The sequence below is a fragment of the Buteo buteo genome, chromosome 28 (genome assembly GCF_964188355.1).
Source record: "Buteo buteo chromosome 28, bButBut1.hap1.1, whole genome shotgun sequence".
Lineage (NCBI taxonomy): Eukaryota > Metazoa > Chordata > Aves > Accipitriformes > Accipitridae > Buteo > Buteo buteo.
Window position 1 is genome coordinate 8,955,886 of NC_134198.1, and position 15,030 is coordinate 8,970,915.

The window sequence follows — 15,030 nt, forward strand, 5'->3', positions numbered from 1 at the left end:
GGTAGAGCACAATCAAGGAATGAAATGGGTTTCCAGCCCTCATCACCACTTATATCTACCTCCTGCCATCTTGGCAGCCCAGCACCTGCAACCCACTTGATCAATACAACTGCACTGCATGGACACTCAGTAGCTATGTCACTCCTAAGAGCTTGTGATATACCAGAAACCCCTCACGCTATACATTTTGCAAACTCAGAACAAAATTTCAGGCTCTGCCCGACATCGCAGGTTGCTCGGGAGGCACAATCAGCCAATAGTTATAACCACCAGCCTTACAATGTGGCAGGTTTCCTGCTTTTTGAACATGACTGGAAATTTTTGAGCTCCCGGAGTGCAACTCTGATTTTGAAATAAACTCTGAAAGTCTTGTTTCTGTAATACTGGTAAAAATCCAATATATAAAAACCTCTTTGTTAAAACTGAGGAAGTCAAAAGGGCTGAGAAATTTGACAAACACCCATTTCTGTCTATCTATTGGAGCTCTTGATTAGGATCTCACAGATTTATGAAAGAACTAATAATAAATACAGCTCTGAACTAACAAGAAAGAGAGCAGGAACGAATGACTGGGAATACACATTCAGTGCCCATTAATTGCCTTGCTACATGGTCCTCCATGCTTGTGGGAATTCATGTTTTAGAAACATTTATGGAGATATCCAGCAGAGAGCATGATACTCTTTTCAGTAGGCTTACTCATACACCTGCAACTGCTAATGAAATAATGTCAACTTTTTATGAATATTCAGAGTGCTTCTGTTAATGAAAAAAGAAGGCATTACAATAGCCAGTCATTATGTAGGCTGGCACCAACTGTTCAACTTTTCTAACAGAAAAAATAATTGTGTGTGAATTGTATTGCTCATGAAAGTGAGGCAGATGTAGGAAGGCAGGCAGACACCGCAAACACTTGCATCCCACCTCAGGCTCCACCTGGAACACCTGTTATTCAATTACCGCGGCTTACCTCTACAATCCACACAACCTTATGCAGCATTTGTACAATATGGATACGTGGCTAAGGACTAGTTAATATATGCAGAAAAATTTTCAAAACTACAGCACGTCTGTAGACCTGCATCTTTCAGTGTAGGAATTCTGAAACAATAGCATTCAATAAGATCGAGACCAAAAAAATAATGTTGTCCATTTATGGGCTAGTTTAGATTCAAAATGTTATTTATGTAAAGCTTTATATGCCTGCAACAGTTATCAACAGGGATACAGTTTCTAAATGCATCTAAGAGGTATGGTAAACATGCAAAGGCACAGTGACTCCTACATAAGTGTAGCCCCTATTCTAGAGAAAGTAGAGCGGATAAGCTGCTGTTTTTGAAAAAGGCTCTTTCTGGCAGTCTCATTTGCCCTGCAAAGGGTGGTTTTCAGTTTTAGATGAGGGAATTCTGAATTCAGATACATAAAGGGGTGTAGATATCATACAGGTGAGCAGGCAGTGCCTATCTTGAAGACATCTGCCACTCCCTTCCCCCTCCACCCTCCCTTCCAAAGGAGAGTTCTGTCTCTGAGAACAGAGCAAAGGCAGACAGACAGACATTTAGAGCATTCAGAAGATGAATTTTTTTTTTCTAATTGGATCTTACACATTTATCAGAATTCCTCCTCATGACTGAGTGAACTGAATTAAATTGCAATGACATAATTAAGTAATATTCTAGTCATACAAAAAAAATCAAACAAACAATTTGTATAAATCAAAGTGTCTATTATTATTGGTGGGTTTGTCTCTTATTCTGACCTTTTCCACAAATATTCTTCCTGTACAGGCCCTCTTTTCAGATCCAGTTCTACCATGGTGCTGGTAACAGATCCCCCAACGGGAGATGGTCAAGTTGTAGGGCAGGTCAACACAGCTGGCCTTCACTCAGTCATTACAGAGAAAATCTCCTTCCCATCTTTCTGTTCAGTAAAGAATGAGTAACTGAAATGATAACCTCAAATGGTAATTTATGGACTACATATATAGTATACAAATAGCTATGTATGTATTTCTCTCTGTTTCTCATACATGCCTTCCTATAGATGGGCAAACATACAAAGAGCTTTTAAAGCAGAAAAAAAGACTTGCCATTTACCTCAAAACTCTCCATGCACTTGAGTTTCTCATTGTATTATATTAATTAATCTTATTGGCTTTAACATGTATTTTTTATATCCTGAAATGAAAAAGTGAGGTCTATTACGATTACCGATATTTCTAAATTAGCTTTCCCCTCGAATTGAGACAAAATTCTGCCGCCTTTGTGTGCTTCAAATTATGAGCTTGGTTCCCTGCTCACTCTCTGTAGACAACAAAAGCTCTCTCAGAGCAGGGCAGGAGTCAGCCCTACTAATCAGTCTATGATCACAACTAGAAAACTGCAAAACACAGCTTTAATGATCATAAGACATATGTAAGTAAATCACACCTAAATACCTGAAGTAGGTACATAGAGCCACTAACTCCTCAGGCAGTCAAAACGTTAGGTGGGCCAAGCACTATTTAAATTCCTATCCAGTGAAAACAAGATGCAAAAACTTCAAGGGTTACTTCAACAACCCCAATGAACAGACTAAACAGACCACAATGAGAATGAGATTTTCTTCTCCATTGTGGAGTTTCACAGGATGCAAGCACACTGTTGGTCTTCAGCATGTGTTATACACAGGGCAGGACACTGACTGACACATGGAAATAACATTCCTGACATCACTTCATAGAATCATAGAATTATAGAATCATAGAATCACAGAATGGTTTGGGTTGGAAGGGACCTTTAAAGGTCATCTAGTCCAACGCCCCAGCAAGGAGCAGGGACATCTTCAACTAGACCAGGTTGCTCAGAGCCCCGTCCAACCTGACCTTGAGTGCTTCCAGGGATGGGGCATCTACCACCTCTCTGGACAACCTGTGCCAGTGGTTCACCACCTTCATTGTAAAAAATTTCTTCCTTATATCTAATCTGAATCTGCCCTCCTTTAGTTTAAAACCATTACCCCTTGTCCTATCACTACAGGCCCTGCTTAAAAGTCTGTCTCCATCTTTCTTATAAGCCCCCTTTAAGTATTGAAAGGCCTCAATAAGGTGTCCCCAGAGCCTGCTCTTCTCCAGGCTGAACAACCCCAACTCTCTCAGCCTTTCCTCATAGGAGAGGTGTTCCATCCCTCTGATCGTCTCTGTGGCCCTCCTCTGGACCTGCTCCAACAGGTCCATGTCTTTCCTGTACCGAGGACCCAGAACAGAACACAGTACTGCAGGTGGGGGCTCACCAGAGCAGAGTAGAGGGGGAGAATCACCTCCCTCGACCTGCTGGTCACATTTCTTTTGATGCAGCCCAGGACGCGGTTGGCCTTCTGGGGTGTGGGCATCCATTGCTGGTTCATCTCCAGTTTTCATCCACTTCTGAAGTTGCGGATCAATGCACTTCACACATGATGGAGCAAAATATTCAAACTCATGTCTTTTGAGAGTTATGTTTCATTTTTTCTTTAGGACATTCAGTGCAAATGAACTGATTCTTACAAGTATGGAAAATCACCACCATGGAAAGCTATGTGGGCTACAAAATACCATAGACAGTGGCCACTCTCAGGAACACTTCTATCTAGGTTTCTAAATGTGAACTTAAGAGTGGGAAGTCTGGACATAAGACAATCTTAGCTCAGGCATTAAAGACCATGCACAGACATGGCACAGGAAGCTAGCATTAAATATGTGCTTCTGCTAGCCTAGACATCTGTGCTTGCACCTGGGGAGTAAGTGTGCTTTGAATTTCTTAGTCAAAATTAAATTAATTAGCATGCAAAGTCTCATAGATTCAAGTGACCTGTAACATTAATTGCATGATAGTATTCATTAGATTTTGTTTTGGTTTAATCCTGCTAAACTTGAAAATATGCACACTTAAAAAACCCCAACAAAACATAACATTGACATTCAAGTCAGAGAACAAAGGCCATTATCGAACAAAGTTAGGACCAGTCTCTGAATCAATTTTGTCCTGGATGCAGGTAGCAGATTCATGTTCTGTACAGACACAAGTACTTCAAGGAAATGTGAGGGTCAGCAGAAAGAGGAGTCGGGTGTTGATCTTTACCATGCAAAGACAAACATGACTGTTTGATGCAGACTGATGAGAATTCCTTTGGATACTACATGCAGTGACTACCCAGCTTCACCGAGCTCTTGGGCATACTCTCAATCCTACTGTTAGTTTTTATGAGGATTGCAATAGTTCAGCAATTTGTTAGTTATTATCACGTTATATTATTCTGGTCTTTGTAGGAGTCGTTGAAATATCGCTTCCGCCATTTGTAATTATATTTTCTAGAGGCATTAGTGTAATTTGAAGAGCAGTGTGTTTGTCATGTCCCATCATCAGAACAAGAGAGCCCTATTCCATGCCCTGGTTGGATCACTCCTTTTTAAATACTTAATTTTTCTGGAAGCCAGTAAAAAACGATTCCTAAATATACCCTAAGCACCATTGTGGATCTGTGCTTTAATCCTGTCTCATGAATTAAATATACATGTACTTCTCTAATCAGAATTTGATTTGGTCACTTAACCTTGACTTCCTACAGTTTTTGGACAAATCAGGCTCAGTTTAGGCAGCTTAAGCTAACACACCAATGAGAAAAAGTAGTCCAACTTATCTACTTGTCTCAAACAGTATCCATTTTCAGGTATTCAGGAAAAGGAAGGAAATTATATAATCATGAGAATAGCCGTATAGGCAATCCAAATAACAACAGGATTCAATGAGCTGAAAGTTAGTGACTGGCAACTTCCAGCTGAAAGTTAGTGATGGTGAAATAGGAAGTTCTGCATAGAATCTCTCTGAAGATGTTTTACTTTAATGTTCCATAACATTCAGTTATGAATATTCCTCACTTGCACAAAGTCTACACATCTGTAGTGATGAATTCCGCAGGCATATAAAGTTATGTTCAAAAATCTTAAATAACAACATTTATATGATATTTTTAATTTCCTTGACAGCTTTCCTTGCACCTGTTTGACAAAAAGGAGCAAAAAAGCAATGGTACTCCCAGACTTTCAGTAGTTGCTGAATATGTATGACTTTGAAGCTATCTTATTTAATTTCACTTAATAAACTTGTTGACATTTTCCAAATATGAAATTGTGATTGTCCTCATTGTCACAGGCTCTTGGCACAGTCCCCTAACATACAAATGTGACATAGTTTCTCCTCAGCTAAAATTTAAAATAAAATCTAATTGCAATGGTATGAATTCAGAAATAGCAATGTGGAGAAAAATAATGAAGTCAATAGAATTAACATGAAAGAAGATCTTTAAAATTAAAGTGAAAAAAATCAATAGAAAAATGTTTATGCATAAAAATAGTCAACTTTAAACAATATTCAAACAAACAGAAAATAAATTGTTTCAATTATTTTCTGACATAAATAATTATGGTAATTCCAAAAATTAAATTTAAAAGAATTAAGTTTTATCATTATGTATGAGGTTACATTATTAAATGTAACAGGAAATCTACAGTTTGGATCTAACCCTGTAGAAAGGCTTTTTATCATTTAAATATGATTTGAAGGAGGGGGAGGCTCTCCTGCATGTTACTGTCTTCTATTTCATCTTTAATTTAACCCTTTGAGCATTTTGCAGAATGAAACAGGAGTCATGCGCATCAAAGAAGAAGATAAATTTGATTAATTCAGTTTGGTTAAAAAGTAGGAGTATTTCAACTTGCTATCATGTTAGTAACTATAAACTAAAATTCCTGTTGGTGTTTATAATTGGTTGGACACCTTTTTTCAAGGACTTCACTATAAAGCGTGAGAAGCTGCAGACCTGATCAAACATCTGTAGGCACTAAGGTACTGTAGGGATCTCCTGTAGGGAGCCACAGGCACATCCAGAATGACTTACTCCTCAGGGGAGACAGCCAGTATTTAGGTTCTGTCTTTTCTCAGAGACTCTTTTAAGAAATAGTAACTTTCTTTCCAGCTGCTGAACAGGTCATGGGTGTTCTGAGCAGCACCCTCAACTTCATCCACTCTGAGAGGGAGCAGAAAACACCTTAGAGGCATTTGGCACACATACAGCAGAGTCAATCCCGGCTGCCTGTGGTTCCCTAAATAGAGAGGGAACCAGCTCCTCTCACTGCGGTACCAGCCTCACACCTCTCACCACCCACCTCAGGACACCCCTCCTTGAGTGGGTTCTCCAGCAGGCAGATACCGACAGCAGGAATTATGTTACCCCAAAGGTCCTGCAATGTTCATGGAAACAGAATTTGAACATTTCCCACGCTGCAGTGGAAAGACTTTGTTTTATCATCATTAAATATATTAATACCAATGAGCTACAGATGCTGCCAATTATATGGTTTGGGAGTTCTCTCACATGAGTAAGGTAAATGACCGTCCTTATCTTTGTATGCTGGTCACACTGGCTGAGATCATGACTTGCTATAACTCGTTTCATTAAATCCTGAGATATAGTAGCCGAGTATCTGGATCCCTTTAATTAAAGTTTATATGGCATCATAATTTATACAACAAAAATTTGAGCTGTCTTTACCAAAGTTCTGCAAGAAAGATAGGCTAACATTAGCAATTAAAACTGAACAGAGGCCACCCTTAGTTTGGGTTGACAGTGGACTCTAAGAAAAAGTAGTCTGAGTCATGCCATTATTGCTCAAAGTCATTACATTTCACTATCCTATTTTTAGACTTTTTTTTAAACAGATGTCAAGCCCAGAGACTGAAGATTGAGGAAAGTTAAGATGAAAAAGAACACTCAAGTTTTTCATTAGAAGACTCATTTCAAAACAGGGAGGCAAAATTTACTTGATTCACAGGTTAAATTTCATTTAAGTAAATACTTGGAAAGCTGAGTTTTTAAATTTTATCAACATCTTTCTTTTTATTTCATTCTATAAATCATTCCTAATACTCATCTTTTGAGTCTGCCATCTCATCCATGTTTCTGTTGGGTGGTGAATTGCCTGGTTTTGAAATGATTTTCATTTTGTTTCTGCTTTCCCTCCTTTTTTTCCCAGTGTGGAACACATCTTATGTCGAAGATTGACAATATAGTCCACTGACCCTTATATTTACATTCACATACCATCTATGATGCAGCTAAAGCAATTTAATTTCTACAAAAAATAACAAAACAAAACAAAACTAGAAGAATATTTCATGCTTATAGGTATATTGATTACATTTAGCCAATGGAAATTGAAAAGAGAAAAAGTGCAAAGTGATCTGAAAGGTATTTCCACATTTCCAACCCATAACCCATGTGCTATAGATTGTGAATTTCCACTTACAGCACTGTACTCATCAGTTTATATAATAATCAGAAAAAATAAATTTTCCCTTGTTTATTTGGCCATTTTCAAATCAGTACAAGTGAGAGCAGCCACAGTAAAGTCTGTTGTTGAACTGGTTTGCAGCAGAACTGCGTTTGACTCACTGCATCCATTAAACTGGCTCTGAAACTAGCTGCAAAACAAGGCTGAACTTTTTTTGGAGGGTCTGATTATCTTGCAAAATTTTCAGCACTTCCTTTTTCAGATTAGGCTGTGAAGTGTGAGAAGTCTCCTCTCATCCTTCCTTCTCCCCTTCCCCACCTCCAGGCTTTCAGCTATTGCTTAAGACTCTGACTTAATAAGGAAGTTCGGAGAAGCATGGCAAAGTTAATAATATACCCTAGATTAAAATGGATCCAAGACATATGGTGAAGAACTTTGTCTCAGGACAGCAAGGGTGTATTCCCACTTTGGCCAATTCCTGCCACCTCCCTGTGCCGTCCTTCTGCTGCCCTTTTGCCTGCCTTCCCTAGATAAATGATAAATTCTTCAAGGCAAGCCCTATTTCTTGCCACACATTTTTACCCAAGGGGATTCCTCTTGACCAAGTTTAGACACTTCAAAGTTAGACATCTCTACCCACGATGATCCTCTTACTGATGAGAATTCTCCAGGAGATGATTTGTTTGACCAGCTGTGGACAGCTAACTGAGGACTGCACAGAGGTCTCCTGAGTTCTCTCCTCTACTCCATTTGTTATGAAGGCAACCTGGCATTAGTAACTCAGGCTAAGACATCCAACTTCTGGACACGGACATGAGAGCAGATGAAGTCTCTCTAATACAGCCTGTGTGGCCATTACAGACACTTAATACAACCCTAAGTAAAGTTTTATCTGAATTTGGTTGGATTTGCTTTAGTTGAACAGATTTACTCTTCATTTCAAAGTCACAATTCATTAAACAGCTAAAAAGGGGAAAATGATTTTGTGCTGCAATATCTCCCTTCATCCCCTAAAGCCTTTGCAGCACATCCAGCCACGCACAGAGGTGAAGAGGGGGATTCCACTTGTGCAAGGGCGTGCAGCTGGACTGAACACCCTCTGAAGAAGGGAAGCTTTGAAATACCATGCGAAACTGAGGAAAATGGCGAGTATTTCCTACAACTTGTGTAGCCTGAGACTTGAGAAGCAGCTTTCCCTTGGACTACACTTAATTTTTTCCTGAAAGAAACATCAAACCAACAGGTTTTGAACACACCTATATAGTCTCTGTCAAGATGAAAAGTTAATAGATCCCAATGGGTATGGCTGCTTGATCAGCAAGGTTATTTTGTGCTTGGCTGTGCCTGGTTTTGCAAGCGCTCCTTTACCGAACCGTGGTATAATTATCGCTTGCAGGAAAGAGTTTGTTCAGTTCCTAGCCTTGTGCTGACAACAGCCTGCAGCCCTGTGCTGCTTCCCCTGCTTTCACAACTCAGCAGAACCTGTCCCATTGGAACAAGGCCAGGTACAGGCAGATGTGCCCACAACACTGCCCAGCCCGGATTACCTACCATCTAGTTGGGCAACATACTTGGGATACAGTCCCAACAAGCCTCCGAAAAGTATCGGAATGACTGTGACACAAAACCCGGGCCTCTGCCCACTTGCTCACCACTTACTGCTTCGAGGTGGCTTTGCAGCACTCCGATGACACAACCCTCCCGCGCCTTTGTGCAAAAGGATCCCCACAGAGATGTTCCCTTTCTCTTTTTGGTGCAGGGAAAACCACTGCTAGGGAAAATTTACAGTCTTGTGCACTGGCAGTACAACTCTATAAAGGTGAAGCAACATAGAGCGATGGATTAAAACACAACACAGCAGGGCAAAGCACAGCTCAAGGGCAACCTTGCTTTTTACTGACCTGGTTTAGAAATTTCTAATTTGCACCTTCGTTTTCTTAAATACATTTGCATTTACAAATGTGTACACCCTCACACCTGCATCCATCCAACACGACCAGTCACCCTGGAGCAGAGTACGTAAGTGCTTCTCTACTAAGCAAGTGTTATTCCCCAAGGTTGGTGGTCACACTTGTCTTCTCCCATTCAGCAAAGGTGTTGGCTGGGGAGCAAGCAGTAGGTCAATATGAAGAGAAAAGAATGGCTTCGGATCTAACCTTGTTACCATTTTCTTTCTTTTGCTATGTTTCTTCCATACAAATGCATGTTGGTTCCAGAATACAAGTTTTGGATTGAATTAGGGAGTTGTGTCCTAATTATGTCTAAAACAGGCAGATTGATTGCTCTGTGTTACATCTTGCTTCTCCACAATGACAACTGGCTTAGCCCAGATGTCAAACTTTTAGAACAACCCAGATAAGACGAGCTAACTAGGAGCAGCTTTATAATATGACTTGGGATAAATAAGTATGGACTTTTTTAATTTACTTCGATTTAAAATTAGGCATCTAAATTAGCACTCAGTGCTGTCAGTTGCCACAGTAGTATGAGAATACCTTTGTGTATAGCTCTCCAAAACTCAATTGCTCCCCTAAGCATTGCAAGGAGCATACTGACTTTGATGTGAAATTATACATTCAGGATATTCTTGTGAGAACCACAAAAGTGACTCAAGAATGCCAGTCCCCACTGATCTTATTGTAGACTATGCTCTTAAATCACTCTCAGGCTTTGAAAATTCATCTACATCTTGGGCATCCAAATTTGAGAGATTTGTCCATGACCATGGAGGCAAAAAGACCAAGTATGATTTAGATACCAAATAGTAATTATAGGTTTGGGGGACAGAGGGACTTTATTGTTTTTTTCCTTAGATCAGTGGTTTTTATTTTCCTTTCCCTTGGGGACAAATTGTCTATATTTAGAATCAAGTTTTTATGGTGGAGAGTTTAATTGTGAATGAATATAGCTCTCTATATATCCATATACATGGACTTAACATCTGTACATACATGATCATTAAAGTCCCCATAGTTCTAAAAACTGTTTCATAATTAACTATTAAAATTGATTAGGGGAAAGGGTAAACTGCATAATGGAAAAGTGTGGTGTGATGTAAATATTATTTGAATACAGCCTTGCTCTGAAGTTTTCAGCAAAAATTCCACTGAACTAAACAGAAGTTTTGTGTAAATAAGCAGTAAGAAGGTTGTACGGTTTTATGTAGTACAACAAATTAAATTTTATAGAAGAGGGAAATGAAATCTTCTTGTCTCCTCAGAAAGCAGTTTATTAAGTTAAAGGTCTAACTTAAGCCCAGTTAGCTATGGTGCAATGCTATGGCTAGGGAAGTACAATAGTTTAATTGTAACGCAGTCCAAATCCAGATGGCACTGAAAATATCTTTTTAACCAACCAGTTCCTGCCACAAAAATACACTGCAAGTTCAATGGCGGTTCAAATACGAGCATTAAAATCGATTATGAATGACTACACAATGAAGCCCTGTTGTGCAGTCGGTCGCTGCTCTCGCACACCCCCGCCACGAAGCGGTTCGCTGCCCGCCAGGCTGGCACGGGCACGGGGGCTCTCCCCACGGCCGGCACCACCGCTGCCAGACTCCGCACCCTCTCCTGCGGTCCCTGAAGCCAGGTTAGACCCTGCCAGCTGGTTGTCCCCACCACCGAGAAGCAGAACGGTCCCTGGAGGCCGGCAGTTGCCCGTCCCCGTACTCACCCTAGCTCCTTACCCATAGCGCGGGGGGCAGCCGTGACCGGCCGGCTGGAGGTCAGTAATGCCGAGGGAAGCAAGCACCCGTGGGTTTCACAGATCCTGCTTCCTTTCCCATGAAGGGTGGGGACAAGGTTGACCTCTTAAGGAACTACTAGAAATTTGGTTCTATATTTGACTTTCGATGGCTGTTAAAGAAAACTGCTCAGGGCAAAGTTTGCGTAACACCACCTTCCTCTCGCAAACAAAACATGGTTTTTTGGAAGTGAGGTGGAAATTTTAGCTATTACTTTAACAGCTTTAAAATTCTCAGAAATATAAGAGAAAAACCTGCCCCAAAAGCTATCGCATAATAATATTCCATGTACCGAGACAAAATTAATACAAGATGAGATGACTCTTTCATCACAGCAGGGAGACTCGAGAAAAAAAGCCCTGAATATGGATCAAGGTTTTGGGTATTTAAAAGGGCAACTCAGGTGTGTGTGGTGTGGAAGACATGTTTATCTTGGGTTGAGATTAAAAAGTTCTGTAATCAGGATAGGCTTTTGTAATGCAATGATTTCCTCCAAATTATGAATAACTTGAAATCATGCTAAGTCCCCTAAGCCTTTTTTTTTTTTTTCCTTAAAGTAGTGCCTATATGCTAACGCCTTGAGGGAAGCAATTTTGTCTCTTTTAAGGCCAGTTTTTATAACTGCTGTAAGTGTTATGGGCATATTTGAATTTTCACATTCAAATACTTTCAAAGGTGGGAGTTACATCCCCAAGTCCTGTTCAGGAAACACCCATTTTCTCTCACACACTGTATTATTCTCTGTGTAACGTTAGAGTAAAGGATTCATCTAACCCTTCATGAGAAGCAAGAATTGGGATACATGAGAAATGACAGATGAGCTACAGCTAGCATGGTATTTTCCTGGTTTAATTATTCTTTACCTAAAAGACACTAAAATACTTTGAAAGTTCTCACACTCAGTCAAGTTTTTGGTAAAATGCACAAAACCAAAAGCAAGGGGGCTGAAGTTCAAACAGCAGCTCGCAATTTTTAGTAACAATACTGAAAGAAGTTAATAGTGCCTCTGATCTCACCAAGCAAGAAAGAGGTCCAATATGGCAAAAAGTTATACAGGGACAAAACCATCCGAGAGAGATAAAACACTCGGACACTGTCCACCTTGGACACCGAAACAGAGCTGCTTTCTCTTAAAGCTGCTGAAGATTCCATTGCTATTCTCACAGCACTGCAAAACTTAAAAAAATGTCACGAGACCTGCATTTGCCTTCACCTGAGCTCTGCTCTAGACAGGGACAGCCTAGCTCCCCGTGGGCCACTTGAAAAGCTGAGGTGGATTCAAAGCTCCACAAACAAGACAACGTTCAGCAAAGTGGAGTGGGGTTTTTTTTTGTGAGAAAACCTGTTTGGACCTTCAGCCAGAGAAATTCTGGCAAGTGATATAAAAACCATCACGAAGGAGCTCAGGGTGGCAAAGGGGACAGAAATGGAAGCCCTGGCCTTAGGGGAGAGAGGAGAGATGGACTAGTCACTCTCTTCTTGGCTGGCCAATGACACATTAGCAGATACCATATCTAATACGTTCTCCTTGAGTGTTCCCTGTTGTTTCTGGCTTCCACTTCACTGATTTCCATGAGAAATGGTTGATCAGGACTCTGTTCAGCATCCCTGTGCCCTCCAGCATCCTGCCACCCTTTTCCTTGAGATCTAGAGGTGATTCCTTATTCTTTTGTTTAAGGAATGCACTTTGAGAGAAAGTACAAACATTATTGATAACAGAGGTCAGCTCCCTCCCCTCCCCAAGCTATTTCCTTTTTTCACCGTTAGAGACATAACTAAATTAAAATGTCATTACTGTAATATTTCCTTGCTACATAAACTTTTCACCTAAGAATCTCAAAAGGCTTTGTTCTGGGAAATATCATCATCTTTGAGAGGCTTGGTAATGAAGTTGGTATATGACACAGTTTAGGAATAAAACTCAGAAACACAGATTGCACTCCCTAAGTCTAATTACTGTCATCCTATGCTTTTCTCTTTCTGGTACCTAAAAATTTGAAAAAAATATGATTTTCTCTCCCAGACCCATTTAGCCCATATTTTACTAATAGTCCCAGTAATGCACTGTACAGTGGATAACAGGCCAAACGAAACCACACCAAATGAAGATAAAAAAATCATATCTAAGAAGAGTCCGGATTTTGCTAAGTTTACAGCCTTTGAGATATTCAAGCACATAATATCAGCCAAATGAAGACGCTACTTTAGAAAGCATCCAGTTTTTAGTCAAAGACACCTAAGGTTATGCTGAAATGCCTTTTTTTTCAGGGAACAGTGATTTGAACGGAAGCTCAGCACCTCCCTGACCGCAGGCCAGCGTGGATCCAGCCCCTGGGTCCCTTCCTATGGGAACACAAGGCAGAGAGACCTCTTTTCAAAGGAGGTCAGCCTTTGAAACAGGAGCTGACCTTCAGCAACCAAGACTCCCCTCTCCTTTGCAGCCTTCGTGCAGTTTCTATTAGAAAGCAATGCAATGGGGTATATTCTAATTCTCATCTGCTGAACGTCCTTAAAAGCATGCAGTTGTTCCTGTTCTCACTAAAAGACAGGAACTGAGCGCGTTTGAGAGACAGGACTGTCCCTCAGCTCCTCTTCCTTTCCCATATAAGGTTAGTTCTGCTATCAAACCTAATCCATTTGCAGTGTTTAAGAGTAATTTTGATCATCAGGGGTAGAAAGTATGAAGTCCCTGCGTGTTTCTGGGAAACTTTCTGTCGGCTAACAAGGATCCAGGCAAACGCCCAGGCACATTCAGCTTGCTGCTGTTTCTCTGGAGAGGAAGAGGAGTGGATGTCCAGACGAGGGGTGCAGCTGCTTGCAGGAGGGGAGAGCAGGGAATAGCCTTCTGCCATTGTCACTTCCAGGAGAGAGGAGAAAAGCAGGGGGGACCTGCTGGAAAGGATGCACTCAAGGGGGTCCGGAGCTCACATCCCAGCCTGGAATCCAGACTTGTATCCAGCTGCCACAGTCAGAAATCCCACCCTAAATAAAGATGGGCTTCCTTTCCTAGTCGCAGAAAGGGGAGCTGTTTAGGTAAGCCCCACATCATAAATGCATTGTGATACCTCCCCAAAGTGGAATAGCGCTTTTTCCCTGCAAGAGCAGCTGCTCTTTTATGGAGGTTGATAGGTGAGAAATTGGAAAAGTTTTACATTTCATTTAAAATTGAGCCACAGAGCTTTCTAAATCAATATTGGTGCCCTCAAATCTCAGACCAAAAAATACCTGTCAAAGGAAGAGAATGACTGTTCTCATCATTCTAGCCATCAAAGTTATTTTGATCAAGTCTGTGTGTATTTTTAATAACGATTTTCCTTCTCCCCCAAAGTCTTGTTATTCACTTGAAGGTAAAATTATACAAAAGAGGAGCAACTCTCTGAAAAAGTGTGAGAACCTCTGGGACAAGATCAACCAGTATTTTGTCAACTCAGGATCTTGAATTATATGTGTGACAGAAGGCACTGTGACTATGGCTGTTCACAATAGAAATAGTTTTAAAATATTTATTTTAACAACATATAACAGTGGCAAGACTACAATAAATCACAGTTTTCTGTTTGTTTGCCATCTTTAACATTCATGATTGTGAAGATGATATATTTACATCATCCATGCCCCAATGTGAACAGATGGAAAAGACTTCTTCAGTGCTATGAAAAGACTCTCTAAGAACTAGAATTCAAACTTAAAAGAACAACAATCCTGAAATTGTCTCAAAGTGTTTCATATATCGTCTAAGTCATGCCGATATTACACAAGAAACCCCTACCAAAACCAGCTGGAATCAGGGAGAGGGGAAGGCAAACGTTCTAACAGCTTTGTCACACTGGGCTTGTAGCACTGTTCCTAGTGCTAAGCAGTGTCCTACTACAAATATTTGAAATTTTAAAAAAAAAATCTAAGAAGCATTACTTAGAATTTATCAAAAACAACTATTCAATTTAGAATACGTGCTAATAAAGCTTTTCTAAAACCAGAA

At 40.4% G+C, this 15,030-nt stretch overlaps 1 protein-coding gene across 1 annotated transcript in view; it reads right to left on the reverse strand.

The window, feature by feature from the left end:
- TFEC (transcription factor EC) overlaps window positions 1–11,026 on the reverse strand; it is a 70,204-nt gene extending 59,178 nt beyond the window's left edge. Inside the window, exon 1 of the mRNA XM_075059101.1 lies at window positions 10,982–11,026. The gene's annotated coding sequence lies outside the window, so the exon portion shown is untranslated. The remainder of the gene's footprint in view (window positions 1–10,981) is intronic.
- Between the last annotated feature and the right edge of the window lie 4,004 nt (window positions 11,027–15,030).